Source organism: Calliphora vicina, chromosome 5, assembly GCF_958450345.1.
Source record: "Calliphora vicina chromosome 5, idCalVici1.1, whole genome shotgun sequence".
In the NCBI taxonomy this organism is placed as follows: Eukaryota; Metazoa; Arthropoda; class Insecta; order Diptera; family Calliphoridae; genus Calliphora; species Calliphora vicina.
The window spans coordinates 99,823,339-99,842,656 of record NC_088784.1 but is presented as its reverse complement, the minus strand read 5'-3'; the positions used below and the strand labels follow the sequence as shown (position 1 = coordinate 99,842,656).

Genomic DNA, 19,318 nt, shown 5'->3' with positions numbered 1-19,318 from the left:
GTACCCAATTTCCCTGCTTGTGGATGAATCGCAAGCGTTTTGAAATTGCTGCTTCAGTAGATCCCAATGATTTTGCAAGCTCTTGTTGAGTTTTGCAACAATCTTCATGGAGTAATGCCTTCAATTCTTGGTCTTCAAACATTTTTGGCTGGCCTGGGCGATCTTTGTAACTTTTATATTATGACATGAATCAAAAATTTATTTTATTTCATCGAAATTTTTCGTTTTGTCCCATATTACACACATAAACATGCACACACATTTAAGTTCATATGTAAATATTCATGTAAATTAAAAAAGAACTTGTTTTTCATTTTGAGTACCTATATGTAAATTTTGTTGTTGTTAATTATTCTTCTATTAGGAATACCCCCTATTTATTTGCTCTTACTCCACTGTAGACATTAAACATGCTCTCATCTCAACTCACACACACTCACACAACCCACGCTCATTTAAATTGTATTCGTTCGTTAAAATAGAAGAAAAACAGCTGCATATTGTTTAGTAACATTTAGGCGTTTAGGTTTTCCTCTTACACTTTTTGACCGACCTCCTCCTTTATCCACATATTGTTGAAAAATATGTATTTGTTTCTTTTGTATTTGGCAAACAAAAACATACAAAATACCCGTTTGATTAGGTTTTTTCGCGTTAATTTATGAGTGTTTGTTCATAAATTGATTTGACCCCCTACTGCGTCATGTTCATTTATTTAAATACATATGTAAATACATACAATATGTATGGGAATGTGCGTCTGTTTTTCTTTTTACAAGAAATTCCTTTAAATTCTATGTGGTACGCTTGAAATGTAGAATGTTTTATTAGCAAAAAGGCCTTAATATGCTTAATTGAGTGTAACAATAAAAATTAAAAAAAAATAAATTAAAATTTTGTATTTATTTTAATAAAAAAATACAGCCAATACCTAATAGGAATTAGTTTAATTTGTACCTATAGAGGAAGAAATAAACAAATGACAAATTCTGTAAAAGTGTAATTTTTGTCGCTTATTTTATACTTTTACAAATATTGCAAATTAATGATTTAAAAGCATTTTATGTAGAAAATTCTGTAGAAATGTAATTTTTTCGGTAATTTTACAAATACCTATTGAAAATTAATGATTTTTAGGTAAAAAATTCTGTATAACTGTAATTTGTTCGCTACTTTTTAATTGAAAATATTGAAAATTAATGATTTAAAAGCTTTTTAGATAGAAATAATTTCGTTAAGTTTTAAAACTCTCTCGAAATAAAATATTTTACTGGATTTAAATAAATGATTAACTATGTTAAACTTATATGGTAACAAATTTAGTTAAATGACTTTAGTTTTGAAAATAAAGTTTCGTTAAATTTTTTAAATGATAAAAAATAATTTATGTTTACAGATTTTAATAAAAAATGCTCCAAATTGAACGAAAAGAGTAAAATTTTTTGTTAAAAATTTTTAGTTTAGAAAATAAAGTTTCGTTAAGTTTTTAAAATGCTCAAAATTAAATTATTTTTGCATATTTAAGTAAAAGATTCTCCAAATTAAACAAAAATAGTAAAAGTTTTTGATACATTTTTTTGGTTTCAATAATAAAGTTTCGTTAAGTTTTTTACATGGGCAAAACAAATTTATTTTTACATATTTAAATAATAGATGCTTCAAGTTAAACGATTAGAGTAAAATCGTTCGTTAAAAAATATTGGTTTAGAAAATAAAGTTTCGTTAAGTTTTTTAAATGATAAAAAATAATTTATGTGTACAGATTTTAATAAAAAATGCTCCAAATTGAACGAAAAGAGTAACATTTTTTGTTAAAAATTTTTGGTTTAGAAAATAAAGTTTCGTTAAGTTTTTAAAATACCCAAAATTAAATTATTTTTTCATATTTAAGTAAAAGATTCTCCAAATTAAACAAAAATAGTAAAAGTTTTTTATAAAATTTTTTGTTGTACAAAATAAAGTTTCGTTAAGTTTTTTACATGGTCAAAACAAATTTATTTTTACATATTTAAATAATAGATGCTTCAATTTAAACGATTAGAGTAAAATCGTTCGTTAAAAAATATTGGTTTAGAAAATAAAGTTTCGTTAAGTTTTTAAAATGATAAAAACTAATTTATGTTTACAGATTTTAATGAAATATGCTCCAAATTGAGCGAAAAGAGTAAAATTTTTTGTTAAAAATTTTTGGTTTAGAAAATAAAGTTTCGTTAAGTTTTTAAAAAACTCAAAATTAAATTATTTTTTCATATTTAAGTAAAAGATTCTCTAAATTAAACAAAAATAGTAAAAGTTTTTGATAAATTTTTTTGGTTTCAATAATAAAGTTTCGTTAAGTTTTTTACATGGGCAAAACAAATTTATTTTTACATATTTAAATAATAGATGCTTCAAGTTAAACGATTAGAGTAAAATCGTTCGTTAAAAAATATTGGTTTAGAAAATAAAGTTTCGTTAAGTTTTTTAAATGATAAAAAATAATTTATGTTTACAGATTTTAATAAAATATGCTCCAAATTGAGCGAAAAGAGTAAATTTTTTTGTTAAACATTTTTGGTTTAGAAAATAAAGTTTCGTTAAGTTTTTAAAATGCTCAAAATTAAATTATTCTCCAAGTTAAACAAATATGGTTAAATCTTTAGTTATTTTTTTTTGGTTTAGAAAATAAAGTTTCGTTAAGTTTTTTTGTAGAGTCCAAATTAATTTGTATTTGCATATATCAATAAAATCTTCCCCCAATATAACAAAAGTAATTAAATATTGGGTTAAAATTTGTTGGTTTACAAAATAAAGTTTCGTTAAGTTTTTTAAGTGATAAAAAAATAATTTATTTTTAATATAACATGATTCAGATCATGAATATTTTAGAAATTGCTAAAGGAAAGACACGATGTAGGGTATTAAAATATTTCTATAATAGTTTTTTTTTAGTCTCATCAAGACAATTAAAAAAAATCAATTTAAGATACGAGTAATATATAGAAAATGTGTTTAAATTTTTCTTATCATTTCTACGTAGACAAATAGATAAAAATAAAATCAAATAAGAACACTATTTGCAATTAAGTGCCAACAAAAAAAAAACGTTGCTATTTAAATTGAACAGATTTTCACAAAAATATTATTAAGACAAAAAAAAAACAAAAATAAGAATAAGAATGTCTGTGAATGATCTAATTTTCAACACCGTGCAGCTTTAAAATAAATAATTTCATTTTAAATTTGAATTTCGAAACAAAATGCAAACACAAGTGGCAAACTGTATACAGATTTTTACCTTTTTAATATTCTAATTTTACTTTGTTTCATTCAAAACAAAAAAATAAAAAAAGTTTAACGATTAGTTGTGAATTTTTCAAAATTATTTGAAATATTTCTTCGTTTTTGTGAACGAACAACATCCTTTACACCCACTTAAAAATTAATTTTTCACCAAAAAATTCTGATTGTTTTTGTTTTGAAAAATGTGCTAATTTATTTTTGTTTAAAATTTTCAAAAGTTTGACGTTTTATTTATTTGATTTGTGCTGTTGGTTTTTCTATTTTGCATTAAATTTTGATTATAAAAATTATTGTGTTTCTAAAATTTATTTTTCGCATGAACTCATATTGTGTAGTGTATATAAATTTTAAAATTAATGAGTTTATTTTTCGGAATCTTTTTTTTATTATTATTATTTATATCTTTAAAAATCACAATATTTTTTTTATTATTTCGTTAGAAGAAAAATGTGTTCATCTTTTACGTCATGTTTTGGGAATTTCCTGTTAAAATTTAGACAAGAAAATTTTGTATTTTCAGATGAATATTAAAAACGAAAATGTTTTTTTTTACTGATTAAATCTAAAAGTTGAAAGAAAATTTTGAATGCTAAATTAAATATAATATTTATGTACATTAGGGTGATCAGCACTCATCATTTGGGCAATTTTTCAACCTTAAACATTTATTACGCTAAGTTAAACATATTAACATTATGACAAACATTAATATTATTTAAAACCAAAAACAAAAAGAAACATTCTAATAAATGAAGCTGTCAGTAATTTCATCATTAACTAGGAATGTACTGTATTTATGCCTTTCATAAACAAATGCATATTTCTCAGTATTTTAAACAAATTAATATTTATTAAAATCTCAAAAGTACAAACAACAACAAGTGAATACCAATATTAATAATACCAACACATCATGCACTTGACAAAGCACGACTCACTGGCGACACAAAAACTCATTAGAATGAGAAACGGGGGCCAACAACTAGCCAGCCAGCCAGCCATCGAGTCAGTCAGTCAGGCATTCCCCTAAATAATTGTACATGACAGCAGTTTACTACTATGTACAAACATGCAAGCAAAACTCTACGTTTTTTGTTTATTCGATCATCATCATCAACATCATCAAAAACAAATGGAAAAATGTGTATTCATAATGTAAACATTTCAAATATTAAATGCCTGCCTGCCTGCCCGCCCCCTCCCTGCCGGCCCACGACCAATATTCAAAACAAAACACAAAATAGGTGAAGTCATTTTAATATGTATGTCTGTATGTATGTACAGACGAGAAAGGGATTAAACAAATGCGTCAAATTGGCGCAAATTTATGAAATTTGTGACAAAACAAAAATGTAGAGTAATTTGTCACGGTTTTCCTCATAAAATGTCAATGATTAGGAGTATTAACCGCGTCAGATATCTGCACAGAAAATGCAGGCTAAAAAGTAATATACAGTGCTAGGCGAATTTATATACCAGGTGGTGGCAGTGGCGAATTCAGGCAAATTCGAGTTGCCAACCAGAATTTTGTGGCTGCGCTTTGGCAACGCAACTGAAGTTCGATTGCAATCCATAATCGACCCATAAGTCATATTTTTTCAATTCATTTTGTAAATGATTAAAAACAAATTGAATAAAGACAAAATATTTTAACTCAATTTGGGTGTGTGACTTAAAAATGCTGTTTTTTTAAAAAAAGATTTAGCTTTTATTTTTAAACATTTGTACAATATGACTTTTTCCAATCATTCTGGCAATATATGGATTCCGGATACTCTGTTCCAAAGTGAAGCGTATACCAGAGAGAGTGTTCTGCTTTGATCGAAACATTCTAAATAGTTTTTAACAGGTAGTGCAACATGTGGCCGAGTGTTGTTATGATGGAATATTACAGTTTCATGTCTGGCTGCATATTCTGGGCGTTTTTCAGCCAATGATCGCTTCAAACGAATCAGTTGTGTTCGGTACAGGTTCCCTGTGATGGTCTAGTCACCACCAAATACATAGCATTGCCTTAGCGCCATGCATTCTGGGCTTTGGAGTCGATTAGGCTGGTTAGTCGGGCTTCACATATAGTAATGGATCCATTTTTCTTTGCAAGTAATGATTCGGTGCGTTCAAGTATAATATCGGTCATGCTAAATGGTGTTTCCAGGTCTCTCAGCTGCAATTCGTATGTTATGATATGAATTGGGCCCAGACCAGGCCCTTAATATTGCCACTGCCAAACTTGACTGTCTTATTTGTGTACTTGGATCCCAGTGTCTTTCCCTTCGGCAGTCTTTCTAATGTTCTCCCATAACCTAAATTTTAATTTAAGTGAAAAGGCCAGTTTAAATATTCTTTGGTTAATTGTATACGAGGAGTTCAGTTTTCTTTTTTTACGGAGCGATGACCATGACCAGCCTCATTTACCCTGCGGCTAACAGTTAGAGAACTAATTTCCAATTTTAGATTATTGATACTTTTTGAGAATTTCTTAAACTCTGTTGATATTTAATTACGTTTTAATCTTTTCAAAACGTTGGTTTATTTCCTTTAAATAAACCGGATACTTTTGATTGCAAATAAAAGCCGTTTAGTAGTTTGAAAATTGTAACCACTCTTTATTTATTTAAAATGTACAACAACAGAATTAAATAGTCACTCATGTTTTTTATACACGTTTATAAATTCGCAGAAATACAGACACACTTTATAATGTACACGAATTCACTTGAAAAATACAGCACACTTTAAGGCACTCAGTTGATGTTTATTCGAAAAGCGTCTCTGATAAACTCACTAACTGCAACTGCAACCTCTGCCACTATTTATAACACTGCCATCTGCACTCTAGATTGTTCTTTAACTGTCAAAGCTCGTATTTTCGAAGCCTAGAGCATACGCCATCTGATCAATGATCAACTTAAAGCTTTTATTTAATGTTAATAATGCCCACAGATATGTTACAGTTTGAGAGGCATTATGCTACTTTAAATCAGCCGTTAAAATCGTTATATTTGAATTCAAGTATTTAATGTTAATAATGCCCACAGATATGTTACAGTTTGAGAGACACTGCTTTCAAATAGCATTATGCAACTTTAAAACCGCCGTTAAAATTGTTATATTTGAATGCAAGTACAATTTCGTAACAATATGTTCACAATTTTTGTTCTTTAGGTTCAAGGGCTACAACTTTGCCTCAGAGAGTAAATCAAAATTCCGAACTGTTTGCAAGATATCAGTCTGAGAAAATTATCACTTTTTTGCAAAAGTGACAGCGAGGCCCCAAATCTTTGGGGGCCCATAAAAAATGTGCATGACTTGTGGCAAATCTGGGAGACACGGGACTTTTTTTGTTGGTCTTTTATCACGTAGAGGTGTCCGAATATGGTTATATTTCCATGACTCAAAAAATTACACACAGTGTTATCTTGTCTTGGAGTAGTTGTATTGCCACTGGCCCATTGTGCATTATAATCTATACAATTTAATTTTCTAATATTTATAATTAGTAATTATAAATTACATATTCTCACACTAAGACATTATATATTTGTCATGTTAATTACCGATCACTTGTATTTTATTTTTAAACAATTTATTTATTATTGTAAATAATTAAGTTCCATATAAACACCTATTACATACAATAAAAGGTGTTTAATACAAAATTGTTTATTGTAATCACGGTCATGCTTTTTTTTACAAAACTCTCAGATCATTAGGCAGCCACATCAAGTTATTGCCCCCACTAAATATAACTATGACAACAACAATAGCAACACCTTTACAGTAATATTAGCTTGAATTTATTTATTTAATTTCCACTATTCATTGTTTAAATAAAAGTTAACTTTATAACAGCTTTAATCGCACAGTACATACATTATATTTATCATATTTATTTTACTTTAACTTACACCTTCACCTACAATTTTTCATTATCTTCTATATACATATGTAAATAACAACAGTTATTTATATGTATTTCTATTTGTACATAATTTTTTTAATCCGCCTTATAATAATGTAACTGTCTCTATATCAGTATAAATATAAAATAATTCTTTAACTATTTATGGACATTTCCATAGATACATGGGAAATTGTAGATCGCATAGTACGGACTCAAAATTATACCTCAAAGGAAGCTTTATCAGATTCATTTATCAGATACTGCAGTAGTAAACAACAAGGAATATCCATCGAAATACTGAGTCACTAAAACGACCAGACAATTTTTGTAAAAATTAATGAAACCAAAGTTTCCATTGTTTTGTAAATACCATAATAACGAATACTTTTTATTTTGTTTTCTATTTTCGTAATTAAATTTAGTCTGTTCTTATTTTTTCTTAATACCTATATGTAAGTAAATAAAATACAAATTTCTTATTTTTTTTTTTTTTTGATTTTGAATATTTGATAAAGTTTCCATTGTATTGTCAACCACTGAATACTCCCAAGACTTAAAAGTAATACTATTCTGAACTTATTTTATAAAAACCTAGCAATAGTATAAAATAGTGGTAGAAATTTAAATCTATTCCCGGCAATACTAAATATATAATGGAAAATTGGAAACCCTACATAATACATAACATTTTTCACACTCTCTTTTTTCTTACATTTGTTTTGTTATTTTTACTTGTTACTCCTATAACTCACACACAAACTCATACTTTAGCCAATGTACACATTCATAATTTGTTTTAGATTTTTCATCGCGCGTGTTATTCACCAACATCTCCTCCTCCACCCACCCCAAACTCTCTTTATTATTGTTTTGTTTCTTGTTCTTCTTGTTTTCCAGCAGAAAAAATAAACAAAAAAAAAACACTGTTGCATTTTATAGGTATTAATTTAATTATAGATATTTTGTTATTAATTAATCTTAAATGTAATCAGTTATTTTTAATTTCGTTAGGTGTTTTAGGAATTCCTGGAAATTATTTCAACAAATTATCAGAGATTCGTATTAATAACACAGTGCTACAAAAGTTTAAAAAAAATATGCAGGGGTTATCACATAGCAATTCAGATTTGAAGTCCATGGAGTAGGAAAATTCTTATAGTTTTTCTAGATCACTTCGTTGTTTATAAAGTCTTGTGTATGACAAATAATCAATCATCTCTTTTGAAATATTTTGCCTTTGGATTATAATCGTATCCAATAAAGCTTCCTTCGTGGTATAATTTTGAGTCCGTATTTTGAGATCTGCAACTTCTCATAGGTTTTCTATGGGATTCAGATCTGGCGATGGGGCAGGCCACTTCAAGACACGTACCTCATTGGATTGTAAAAACTTGGTTACAGCCCTAAATATATGTTTGAGGTCATAGACGTGCTGGAATCTCCAAACTAAGGGAATATTTTCCACATTGTATGTATACATAACATCGTTTAAAATGGATCTGTGTCCGATTCCAGTAATCGTATATTTTATGATATGAATAGGATCCACACTTTGGCCTGAAAAACAGCCCCACATCATAATATTGTCACCGCCAAACTTGACTATCTTATGCCCGTAACTTCAACAAATAGATAACTACGGTGTAAGGTAACTCCATATTAATGTTAATTAATTTCAAATACTCCATAAGTAACTAGACACTGATAGATATCTATTTCCAATCGCCTCAGTATGACCCTCAAATAACAGCAACTTCCTGGGAAGGGGATTTGGAAGATCCAATAGTTTTGAAAAGTAATTTAAACTGGAGAGTTTTATATCCTATGGTGGGTCTATTTTAAACGAGATCACATCTATTGATCTGTATGTAATTTTTAAGCAGTTTATATACATACATTCGCAGGTAGTAATCTAGTAATTTGGTGTATTAGTCCGATGTAACTATTCGACAGTACTATTCTTCCTACTGAAACTAAATTTATGGTTAGGAATAATGAAAAAGTTTTAAGAATATTGACAACAGGCTAATGGGACGGTATGATGTCACTTGCGTGACATCTTTTCCCGGTTTTTGTATCATAACTATCTCAGATATTTTCCATGAACCAAAAATTTGATTCACATTGTTCTCTTACATATTATTTTTGTTTTAGTCAGCTTTGTTTTAAAAGTTTCCAGTGTTTTGCCAATTCTAAAGACTATATACAAATTCTATAAATGTATTTTATTAGAAAACCTATTAAATTTTAATTTATATTAGAAATATATACCTATATGTACCTTTAAATGATTATATTTGGTAAAAGGTCATGTTTTTGAAATCGGAAATTACGGAATACCAATGTGGTTTTTAAAACAAGTTTCCATTGTACTCATTGTCACTCACTGTATGTAATTTATAATCGATTTCTGATTAAATTTTCATCAACATTTTTAGTTTAGTAGGTATTTGATTTCCACAAACTATTGGCCACTCTAAAATGAATTCAAAAATATCACAAGCCAACAACAATAAATAACAAGCACAACACCCAGTGAAATACAGTAAACACTAATAAAAGCGACAACAACAATAACAAAAACGTTAGTAAGATGAGGGTTTCCTCATTTCAACTGAATTGGCATGTTTGACGTTTCATTGCATGTACATACAAACACACATATGAAAATACTTACATATGTATGTATGAATGTAAGTACATTTGTTCGATTATCTGTTTCATTTATTTTGTTTCCTCGGGTTTTTTATTTATTAAACGACTTTACACGATCACATTTTAAATGACTGACTTGTAGGTATTCGTTTATTTGTAAATTTATACAAATAAAAATAAGCGACTAAAACAAACTGTTTATCTGTATAATTGAGACAGAGCAAAGAAAAAAAAACAACTTTAACAAATAAAATAAAAATACACTACACCATTTTACTGTATGAACAATTTTGGTGCGATTGAGTGAACAGCTTTAACGTTAAACAGTGTCTCGTATATTTTTTCCATTGTTGTTTATTTAATCATTTTTGTTGGTTGGTATAAAATGACGCAGCAGTTAAAATAACAACAAATACACTCGTACAAATAAGTATGTATGAATGTGTGTAGTTATACAGCAACAATTAAAATGTCCAACTAGATTTTCTTGGTTTCGTTTTATTAACGCGATTATGATAATGATAGTGATGAGTATAATGACCCTGCAAGTCTTAAGGGTAACAATACGTTGTTTGATTACTGAATATAGAAATCGATTAATGTGATAGCACATTGATGTCTTCTTTTTTGTCGTTTAAATTTGGAGGAAATACGCCAGGTTGCCATGTGAAAAACTCGGTTAAGAGTCGGAAAAATGTTTAACCGAGATTTTTTTAACATTGTTCAAAGGTGCCCCCTCTCCACTATCAGTTTTTTACACCCATAACCTTCACTAACTTTGCAATGAATCAAAATTCTTAATTACAAGTTTTGGGGATGAATGAATGGAAAAAGAAAATCTAAATAAGAATTTTAGTTCAGTTAACTTTTAAGCTGCAGGGTGTATTTTTATGTATGTAAATATGTCTGCCTGTATATTATTATCAATGACTAAAAGAATTATGAACAACAATCAAAAAAACCAACAATAACAACAGTCATAAGAGGTTATTTTATATTTGTTGTTGCTTTTATATTTACTTGATACAAACAATTGTTGCTCTTCTCTTTTCATCGATGTTCGACATTTATTTTTGCCTTTATTATTTTTATCTCTTGTTTTAATAATAAAAAAAACTGTATACATATGTATATAATTTTATATATAAACATACATATATATCATGTCTATTGTTGTTGGTTGTTTACTTTAATCATCATCGTGTTGTTGCCTAGTATACTCACACACTCTGTTGTATTTTGTATGGTGCTCCCCGAACCTTCAACAGTTTTAGTCGTTAGTCAGCTTTTTGTTGTTGTTTTATTTACGAGTGGATTTTGCTTTTATTTGCAATTTGTGTTATTTAGTTTGTGTGTTCGTATGTATGTTTATACTTTTGATTCGCCTTTGTGTTGCTGTTTTTGTTTGTTTTTGAATTTTAGACGTGTGTTTTCGTTTTTATTGTAGTCTTCGTCTTCTTCGCTGTGTATTACACTCTATGAGTAAGTGCGAAATTTGTGGTATTCGCCTTTTAATATGTTTTTGTTGTTGTTGTTTGTGTAAATTTTTTAATACTTGCTGCGTTGGTTGTTGTGTTTAGCTGTTTGATTCGCTAGTTGGGTGAGACGACGGACGTCGTGTGTACATCGTTTAGTATTTATTGTGTTTTGTGGCTGATATTGTTTTGATGTTGTTGTTGTTGTGTATTCTTTAGCCTTCTCCCCACTGTTTGGGGAATGCCTTCGTTTGCACGATTGCTCGCTTGCTTTTTTCAGTAAACGACACTTGTTTAATTATATTTTTTCTGCTGTATGGAAGTGTGTGTATTTTTATATTATACGTAGATACGTATTTAGGAAGAAACTACGTTTTGAATTCTATTATTATTATTGCCTGACGTTTTATATTGTACATATGTATTTACTTACAAACAGCAACAACAATTGGCTTTTATATACATACTTCAGTGGTTATATTTGGATAATCCTCATGTTGGTAACATAGATTAGTACTTTTTTTAAATATGTATGTAGATAAGGGACTTTCCTTATTCCTTGAAGAATAACGGTATTCACATTTTTTTTTAATATTTAGAGTTTTGGGTAATTGCATTTTATTAAAAGATTTCCATTTGCAAGTGCTTTAATTTCATATTGAGAGTGTTAAGGCGACCCTATTTTTTAAAAAAAATGGACGAGAATAAATACAATTCTGTATTTAAAAAAAAAATTCGAAATGAACTATCGCAGAAAGATATTTCTATAAAATATTGTCGTAAACTAAATAGTGAAAATATTCATACTGTTCATAACTATTCGAGAAGATCGAAAAATAAGGAACTTTTTTAAGAAATATCCAAAAGCTGTCCCCAGAGTTGCTAAAAACTGATATAGATGCTAGTCTTTCGACTATAAAAAGAAGAGCACGAGAATATGGTCCCAGGAACTACATATGTACTAAAAAACCTTATGTGTCAGACATCGGATAGGTCCAATTCACCAAAGACAACATGACGGCCACAATCTACAGAGGTCTTCTTGCTCAGTAATGCTTTCATATGCTGAATGCGAAATGGCACTTTCTTGGACTTTCCAACATGATAATGATTAATCTCAACCCGATTGAGAACATGTGGATGATTGCATTCCTTTATTGTGATGAACTTTTCTTAGAATTTCAGAAGCAGTGGAATGCTATTACAAGTAGGTACATAACTATATTGAAAACTCATTGCTTCAATGCCTTAAATATTTAATTTGAATTCCTGTATATAGACTTTATTGGGCTACTGTATATGTTAAAAGGTCATGATCTTTGAAAACTGTTTTCAAATACTACATACAATTTGCTATTGTAGAGTATTCTTTGAATTCGTCTACGACCATACCAATTGGCCTTTATATACTCTCACTTTGTATGGGAGCTACTACTGATTAATATTAAATTATTTTTACTTTGTTCTCATAGTTTGCTTTTGACTCTTCTCTTTTAATATATGCATGTAAATTCTATATACAAATCATGTTTGTTTGTATATACAAACAGTCATACATATTAATGTACATATGTATATATAAAATTCGTGCAAATATTTTTATTTTCTGTTTTTACTTTATTTTTCTTTATTTATATTTTGCATTAAGTTGTTGCTATTATATTCTTCATCTTCTTCCTCTGATTTGAATTTGTGTTGTTGTTGTTGTTCGTGTGTCTGTTCTGTTGTGTAGTGCTTTGGTTTGCTTTGCTAGCGATATCTTTTTATGAGTAGCATTTTAGTTAGTATTGAGTGTAGTATGTATGTATGATGTAGTAGGTATGAGGAGGTTATTAATATACACATGTGTGTACAAATATGTTCGTACATAAATTTTTGTACTATAAAGCTGTTTTATTTTGTTTTTGTTTTCGCTTTGGCACTAGCAAGGCGAATTTATACAAGGTGGAGTCAGTCAAACAGCTGATAATTTTTTTTTTCGCTTTTTGGTTCTAACAATTGTCAAATCTTGTTTTTATATTTAAATATCTACATATTCTAAGCTTATTAACAAAATATTTATTGTTTACATAAATAAGTAAAGCCCTCACTATTCAATTATCTACACTATATTAAGTTTAAATACTTATTTGTTAAATTTTTCATTTTGGTTTTTTGACATTTGTTAAGACCAATCGTTGTTTTTGTAGAACTAACACCACCTTGTATTAATTCGCCTTGGGCACTAGTGTGCCTGTCTGCTTGCTTGCTTATTTTTTTTGCCTGCCTGCCTGCTTGCCTCTCTGCCTGTTTTGATGATGGTTTTTTTTTGTTAAATTTACTTGGAAATTGAATGAATTTCTTTGATACGTCTAGTCGCGTTTCGTTCGCATGTGAAGTCATATGTTATAGACGTTTGACAGTGATTCCTCCTCTTTTTTACGTATAAAATAAAAATCAAAAGAACTAAATATAATAATAAATACAAAAAAAGAGAAAAATTTAAACGCGGCATACCTATACATTAATGTGTTTATTTGTTAATAGTTAATTTTTCTTACGTTATTTAATGCTTTTTTGAAAATAAATTTGTTTAAAATTATCAAAGCTAAAAATGTACAACAACTTGTATTTGAAATAAATTCATAATAATGAATAAGAAAAGAAAAACATCATTATTATTATCAGTGAGTGGTGGATGTGCTTATTTCAAAAATAAATAAAAATAATGTGATATTGATATGAAAAATGTTTAAATATGAAATTTTTTTAAAACAAATTGTTGGCAATATTCAAGTGAAATAAATGGGAAATAAGTAAGTGAAATGGAGAAGAATATTTTTAAATCTAAAACGGTTCGAAAGTTATGAAAGGGCATAATGCCAGTTTAACTTGATTAGTGCCTAAAATGAAAATTCTTATTAGATTTAATACCTTTTTTGGTTAAGTTTTTAATACAAAATTGTTTTAATGTTGATATAAAGTCAAAACTTTTAATAAAAACACTTAAATATTAATGAAATGTGAATATTTATGAACAAATTTGCTATTGCAAATAAATAATATTAAAAATAATAAGATAACAATTTCAAAATTAAAAAAAATACAAAGTTTTGTGTCAAAATACTCCGCCAATTCCACGATGTCGAAAGAAAAATGAGTCGTAACAATTTGTATTAAAAACCCTCACTTTTTAAAATCCTTTCGAATATGTACCTACCTAGTTTTCATACAAATTTGTTCGAATCATTTTTCTTTAATATTGATTACCTTTTTGTGAATTACCTATACTCACCTAATAATAGCCACTAAAAATAATTTGCAAATTATAAAAGTAAAATTTTACACACCAGAACTCGTGGCTTTAACAAATATATTTTTTATTTTCACATAATTATCTTAATTTACCCCCCAAAAAGAAACAACAAAACCGGTTTGCTTTTTTTGTTGTTGTTTTTTTAGAAAGATGACGTATACATTTAGGGAGCACTCTTTTTTGTTGTTGCTGTTATTATTTGTCATTTTAGTTTTGTTGTATTGTATTGTATCACAAAAATGATTGATGCCGGTTTGTTGTTGAAATAAAATCAAAATAAACTGTAAAACAACAAAAATAACTTGTTTTGTTTTCTGCTTCTTCTTCCCCATTAATTAACAAGTGTAAAAAACAAGAAAACTAGGAGTTTTTAATATCTAATTTTCTAGTTTATTTAAAATTTAAATAATAATTCAATTATTAGTGGCCATATTTATAAACACATACATTTACATATACAATACTCTCGTAATGTTATTATTTTTTTTTGGTTTTAATAATTGTTGATAATATACAATTAAATATTCTATACACAATAATCTGGGTGTTGTACTTTTGTACTTTGATCGTTATTGTTATAATGGACTGACTGTATGAATGCAATATTAAGTGTTTAAATTAAACGTAGGCACCTACATATTTCTTTCCAAATAGCTATTTTATTTGCGCCAAAATGAAAATTGTTTATGTTGTTAAACAAAAATAATCAAATTAAATTTGATTGCATTAGAAAAAACTCTAAACACAATTAAACAAATTACACAGTTAATTTTTTTTAATCAGTAGAAAAAATAGGTATAACTGATAAAAGTTTAAATTTGTTTGTACCTATGTCAACTATAGATATTATAATTCTTTGCTATCGTTTTGAATTAAAAAGTATTCAAATTAAAACATATTGTTGAATAATGACGGAAAATACAAACAAATTTGTTTAGATTTCATAGTAATCCTGAAATCTTTGACTAACAATGACAAAATTATAACAAAACTGAAAATTTTTACAACTTTGTCCATATTCAAATTGATATTAAAAACCACAGATTACCTTGATATGAATCAGCTGGTTTGAGTAATATGGCAATAGTAAACAAAGAAAAGAAAATGTCAAAATGTCTGGGGTTTAAAAGAGGGACAATTATATGTATATCACATTCGTTGCCTATTGAAATTTGTATTTTTTCTCACGTTCTGCAAACCGCAACCATTGAAAACGTCAAAATAACCTAAGGTTCCATCTTTTTATGACATTTGTTTCATATCTGTGTAATCTGTGTTAAAAACAATTTTTTTTTAAATTTAAATTGTTTAAATTTCCAAAAAGAAATTAAAAATTTTTTTTTTATTGGGAACAAATTTTTGGAATTAAAATTTTTTTTTTTAATTTATTAGGAAAGAAAAAAAATTTAAAATTTTTTTTTATTGGGAACAAATTTTTGGAATTTAAATTTTTTTTTAATTTATTAGGAAAGAAATTTTTTTGTTAAAAAAAAAAATCGGGGTAAAAATATTTTTGCATATTTGCAAAGGTCTTTGAAATATCTGTTTGTTGAAATCAACTTTCCAAAGCCTTCAAATAACCTACATTCATGATCGATACATCAATTATAAGCGCAATAGTTCAAAGACCTTTCCAATGAGGTATATAACACCTAGTATTCCGAACCAAGAATATATTTTTTCTCAATTTTTCACAAAATTTTTTTTAATTATACTTTTTTGAAGGGTACATAAGATTCGACACAGCCGAATATATCACTTTTACTTGTTATTACTTTATTATTTTTTTAATCAAAATCAATTGATGAAGGCACAAACTTGACCTTTGAATTATTCAGCTGCATGAGATATTATTGACAAATAAAATGTATTTTTAATTTCCCGCCACAATTTTCAGAAATCTTTTTTAAAGTTTTTAAGTGTACTCAATAATAATAACGAATTGTAGCAAAAAAATATATAAAAAATACTTAATGAGTTTATTTGATGTCATATGTAATAAATTAAAAAAAACTTGACATTTAAAAAATGATTATATATGAAATGGTTAATATTTTGAAGTTAAGAACCAAGTCCGCACATAAATGAATCGGCAGCCAAACCGGTTGTTGTTTTGAATATGGCATACTTTTTGTATTATAACTACTCTTTATAAGATATTTGAAAACCAAAGGTATTTCTGATAATAAAACAATAAATGATAAAAGTAATATTAAGTAAAAGTATAAATAAATGTTAATACCTAAAATACTTGATAAAAAAATATAATTTATAGAGCCTATAAAATTAATAATTTCTGTGACTTACAATAAACTCAAAGTTATTAATTTGCTACTGACATTTTTCACAGCTTCTACCAGAAATTATTAAAATAAATATTCAGAACCTAAAATAAAAGCTGTTACGATTAAATAGTTTACTAATTATAACCGATAAACTCTCTTCAAAACCCCCCCCAAGCTAAATTAATGACATTTGCCATTTTCTCTATTAAATGTCTGAGAAATAATTTCGTTTTTTTTTTCAATTATTTTATTATCAGCTTGAATATATATTTGACAGTATAAAACAAAAAATAGACTACGTACATAAGTACTATATCTATGTATATAAAAATGAACAAAAATTGAAATAATTGTTGAATATTTTTAACTGACGTCAGCAGCCAGTAATGCAGCAATAAAGCGATAATTGTAAAAATGAAAAAACACCTCGTAAATAATACGAGCAACAACAACACCAAAAAAATAGCTAAACAAGCAACAACATTTTGCTAAAAACGAAACGTCTGAGACTTGGCAACCAACACCTTCACTTCACTCACTCAAATAAATGACAAAACAAAATACAATACAATACTGTATTCAAATAAAGTTGAAATTATAAATTTTTTTTTTATTTCTTTAGCTTTATCATCAAGAAAGCGATTTAAAAAAAAATACTGTATTCATACGACAACACATGTATGGGGAGGAACTATTATTAATGCAACTACTATTGCTAAATAAAATAAAAAAAAACAAAGTACAAAATAATAAAAAAATTATACTCTCACACAAAAATAAACAAAAAATAATAGTAATTATTTAGTACATATTTGCAATACCTAAATAGAATAAAAACAATATGTAAAAAAAAATCGAGGTAGTCTTCGTTTTTTGCTTATATCCCAGCCATTTGTAGGCCAATTTTATCGATGCTATAACCGATATATTGATGTATCAATCATGTTTTTAAGCTATTGCGGGGCCTCGGAAAGCCCCCCACTATCTATAACGATCCCGAGTTTAACAAGTAAGAGAGCTATATTCGGCTGTTCTGAATCTTATATACCCTTCACCAAATTATACTTTAATAAAAATTTTAAATATTTTTTGGTAAACAAAATTTTAACTTTTTTTTATTTTAAATTTTTTTTAAAAGTTTTTTCCAAATTTTTTTTTTTAATTTTTTTTAAATTTTTTATTTTTTTTTAAATTTATTGAAAAAAAAATATGACAAACAAATTTTAACTTTTTTTATTTAAATATTTTTTTTCCAAATTTTTTAAAATTTTTTTTAATTTTTATTTTTTTTTTAAATTTATTGAAAAAAAATATTGGTTAAAATCGAAAAATATTTTTTCGATTTTAACCCATTATAGGTCCAACTTACTATGGCCTCATATATTCCGTTGCAATGGTTTTTGAAATATCTATCATTAGATATCCATATTGTCTATATAATGACTTAGTAATCCAGATATAAATCAAACATAGGTCAAAAATTTAGGTTGTTCTTGTTTTTTCCTTATATCTCAGCTATTTGTGGGCCAATTTTCTCGATGTTAAATAGCAACCGAACCATGACTATAGCCGATATTGATGTATCAATAATTTTTGTATGTTATTTCGAGGATTCGAAAAGTGAATTTCAACAGACAGAACTTATTGTGCAAAAAAAATTATCGGCTAATCTGGCAATTATGGATAAATTAGTTCTGTTTGCAAGTTAATAAATCGTTCCTTAACCCTTAAATGCATATCGTTGCCAATTGTCTACATTCCAGTTCCACTTAATTTTAGACGAATATAAGCTTGATACTAATTCAGATTCTCCTTCAGCAAAATCAAATGGAGTACAATAAGTCTCAGCTAAAGAAATTATAAATCAAATTAAAGCTATAGGAAATATACAGCCTATGAATAAAAATTCCCCGGGAGTTTTTTTTCCCTTTTTTCATTTTTCCTATTCAAATTCAATGGGAAAAAACTCATAATTGGGCTGATAATAAATAAAAATCAAATAAATATTTGATAATTTATAGAAAAATAATAAAATAAAATTAATTATAAGATTGTAAAATTTTTAGTTATGCATATCTGATTTGACTGAAAAGCTCGGCAATGGTATACAAATTGACAGTTCGAAATTCATTAGTGAAAAACACAATCATTAGTGAAAGCCCAGCTAAATTTGTTTTATGTTTAACTTAACAAGGTGCTAAACTATGTTTAAACTAACTAAACTATGTTTTACTAACTTAGAGCGTGATTTTGAACTGAAGATTAGTTAATCTATAAATAAACCATATTTAATTTAGATATTTACATCTGCAATGGTCAGTTGTATTTTAATTTTCTGAAAGCTTATGTCCTTCCCTAATAGGGGGGTCAGACGGCATGTATTGCTTGTGTATTGGGACATTTATTCGATACATATGGAATT

At 27.4% G+C, this 19,318-nt stretch overlaps 1 protein-coding gene across 3 annotated transcripts in view; it reads left to right on the top strand.

Annotated features, from left to right (window-relative positions):
- Positions 1–19,318, top strand: part of shn (schnurri) — a 162,165-nt gene that overhangs the window by 128,481 nt on the left and 14,366 nt on the right. The window contains exon 1 of one of the 3 annotated variants that reach the window (XM_065513597.1): positions 14,026–14,111. The exons of the other annotated variants lie outside the window; for them this stretch is intronic. The gene's annotated coding sequence lies outside the window, so the exon portion shown is untranslated. Of the gene's footprint in view, positions 1–14,025; positions 14,112–19,318 lie in introns of those variants that run through there. 3 annotated transcript variants of the gene reach the window in all.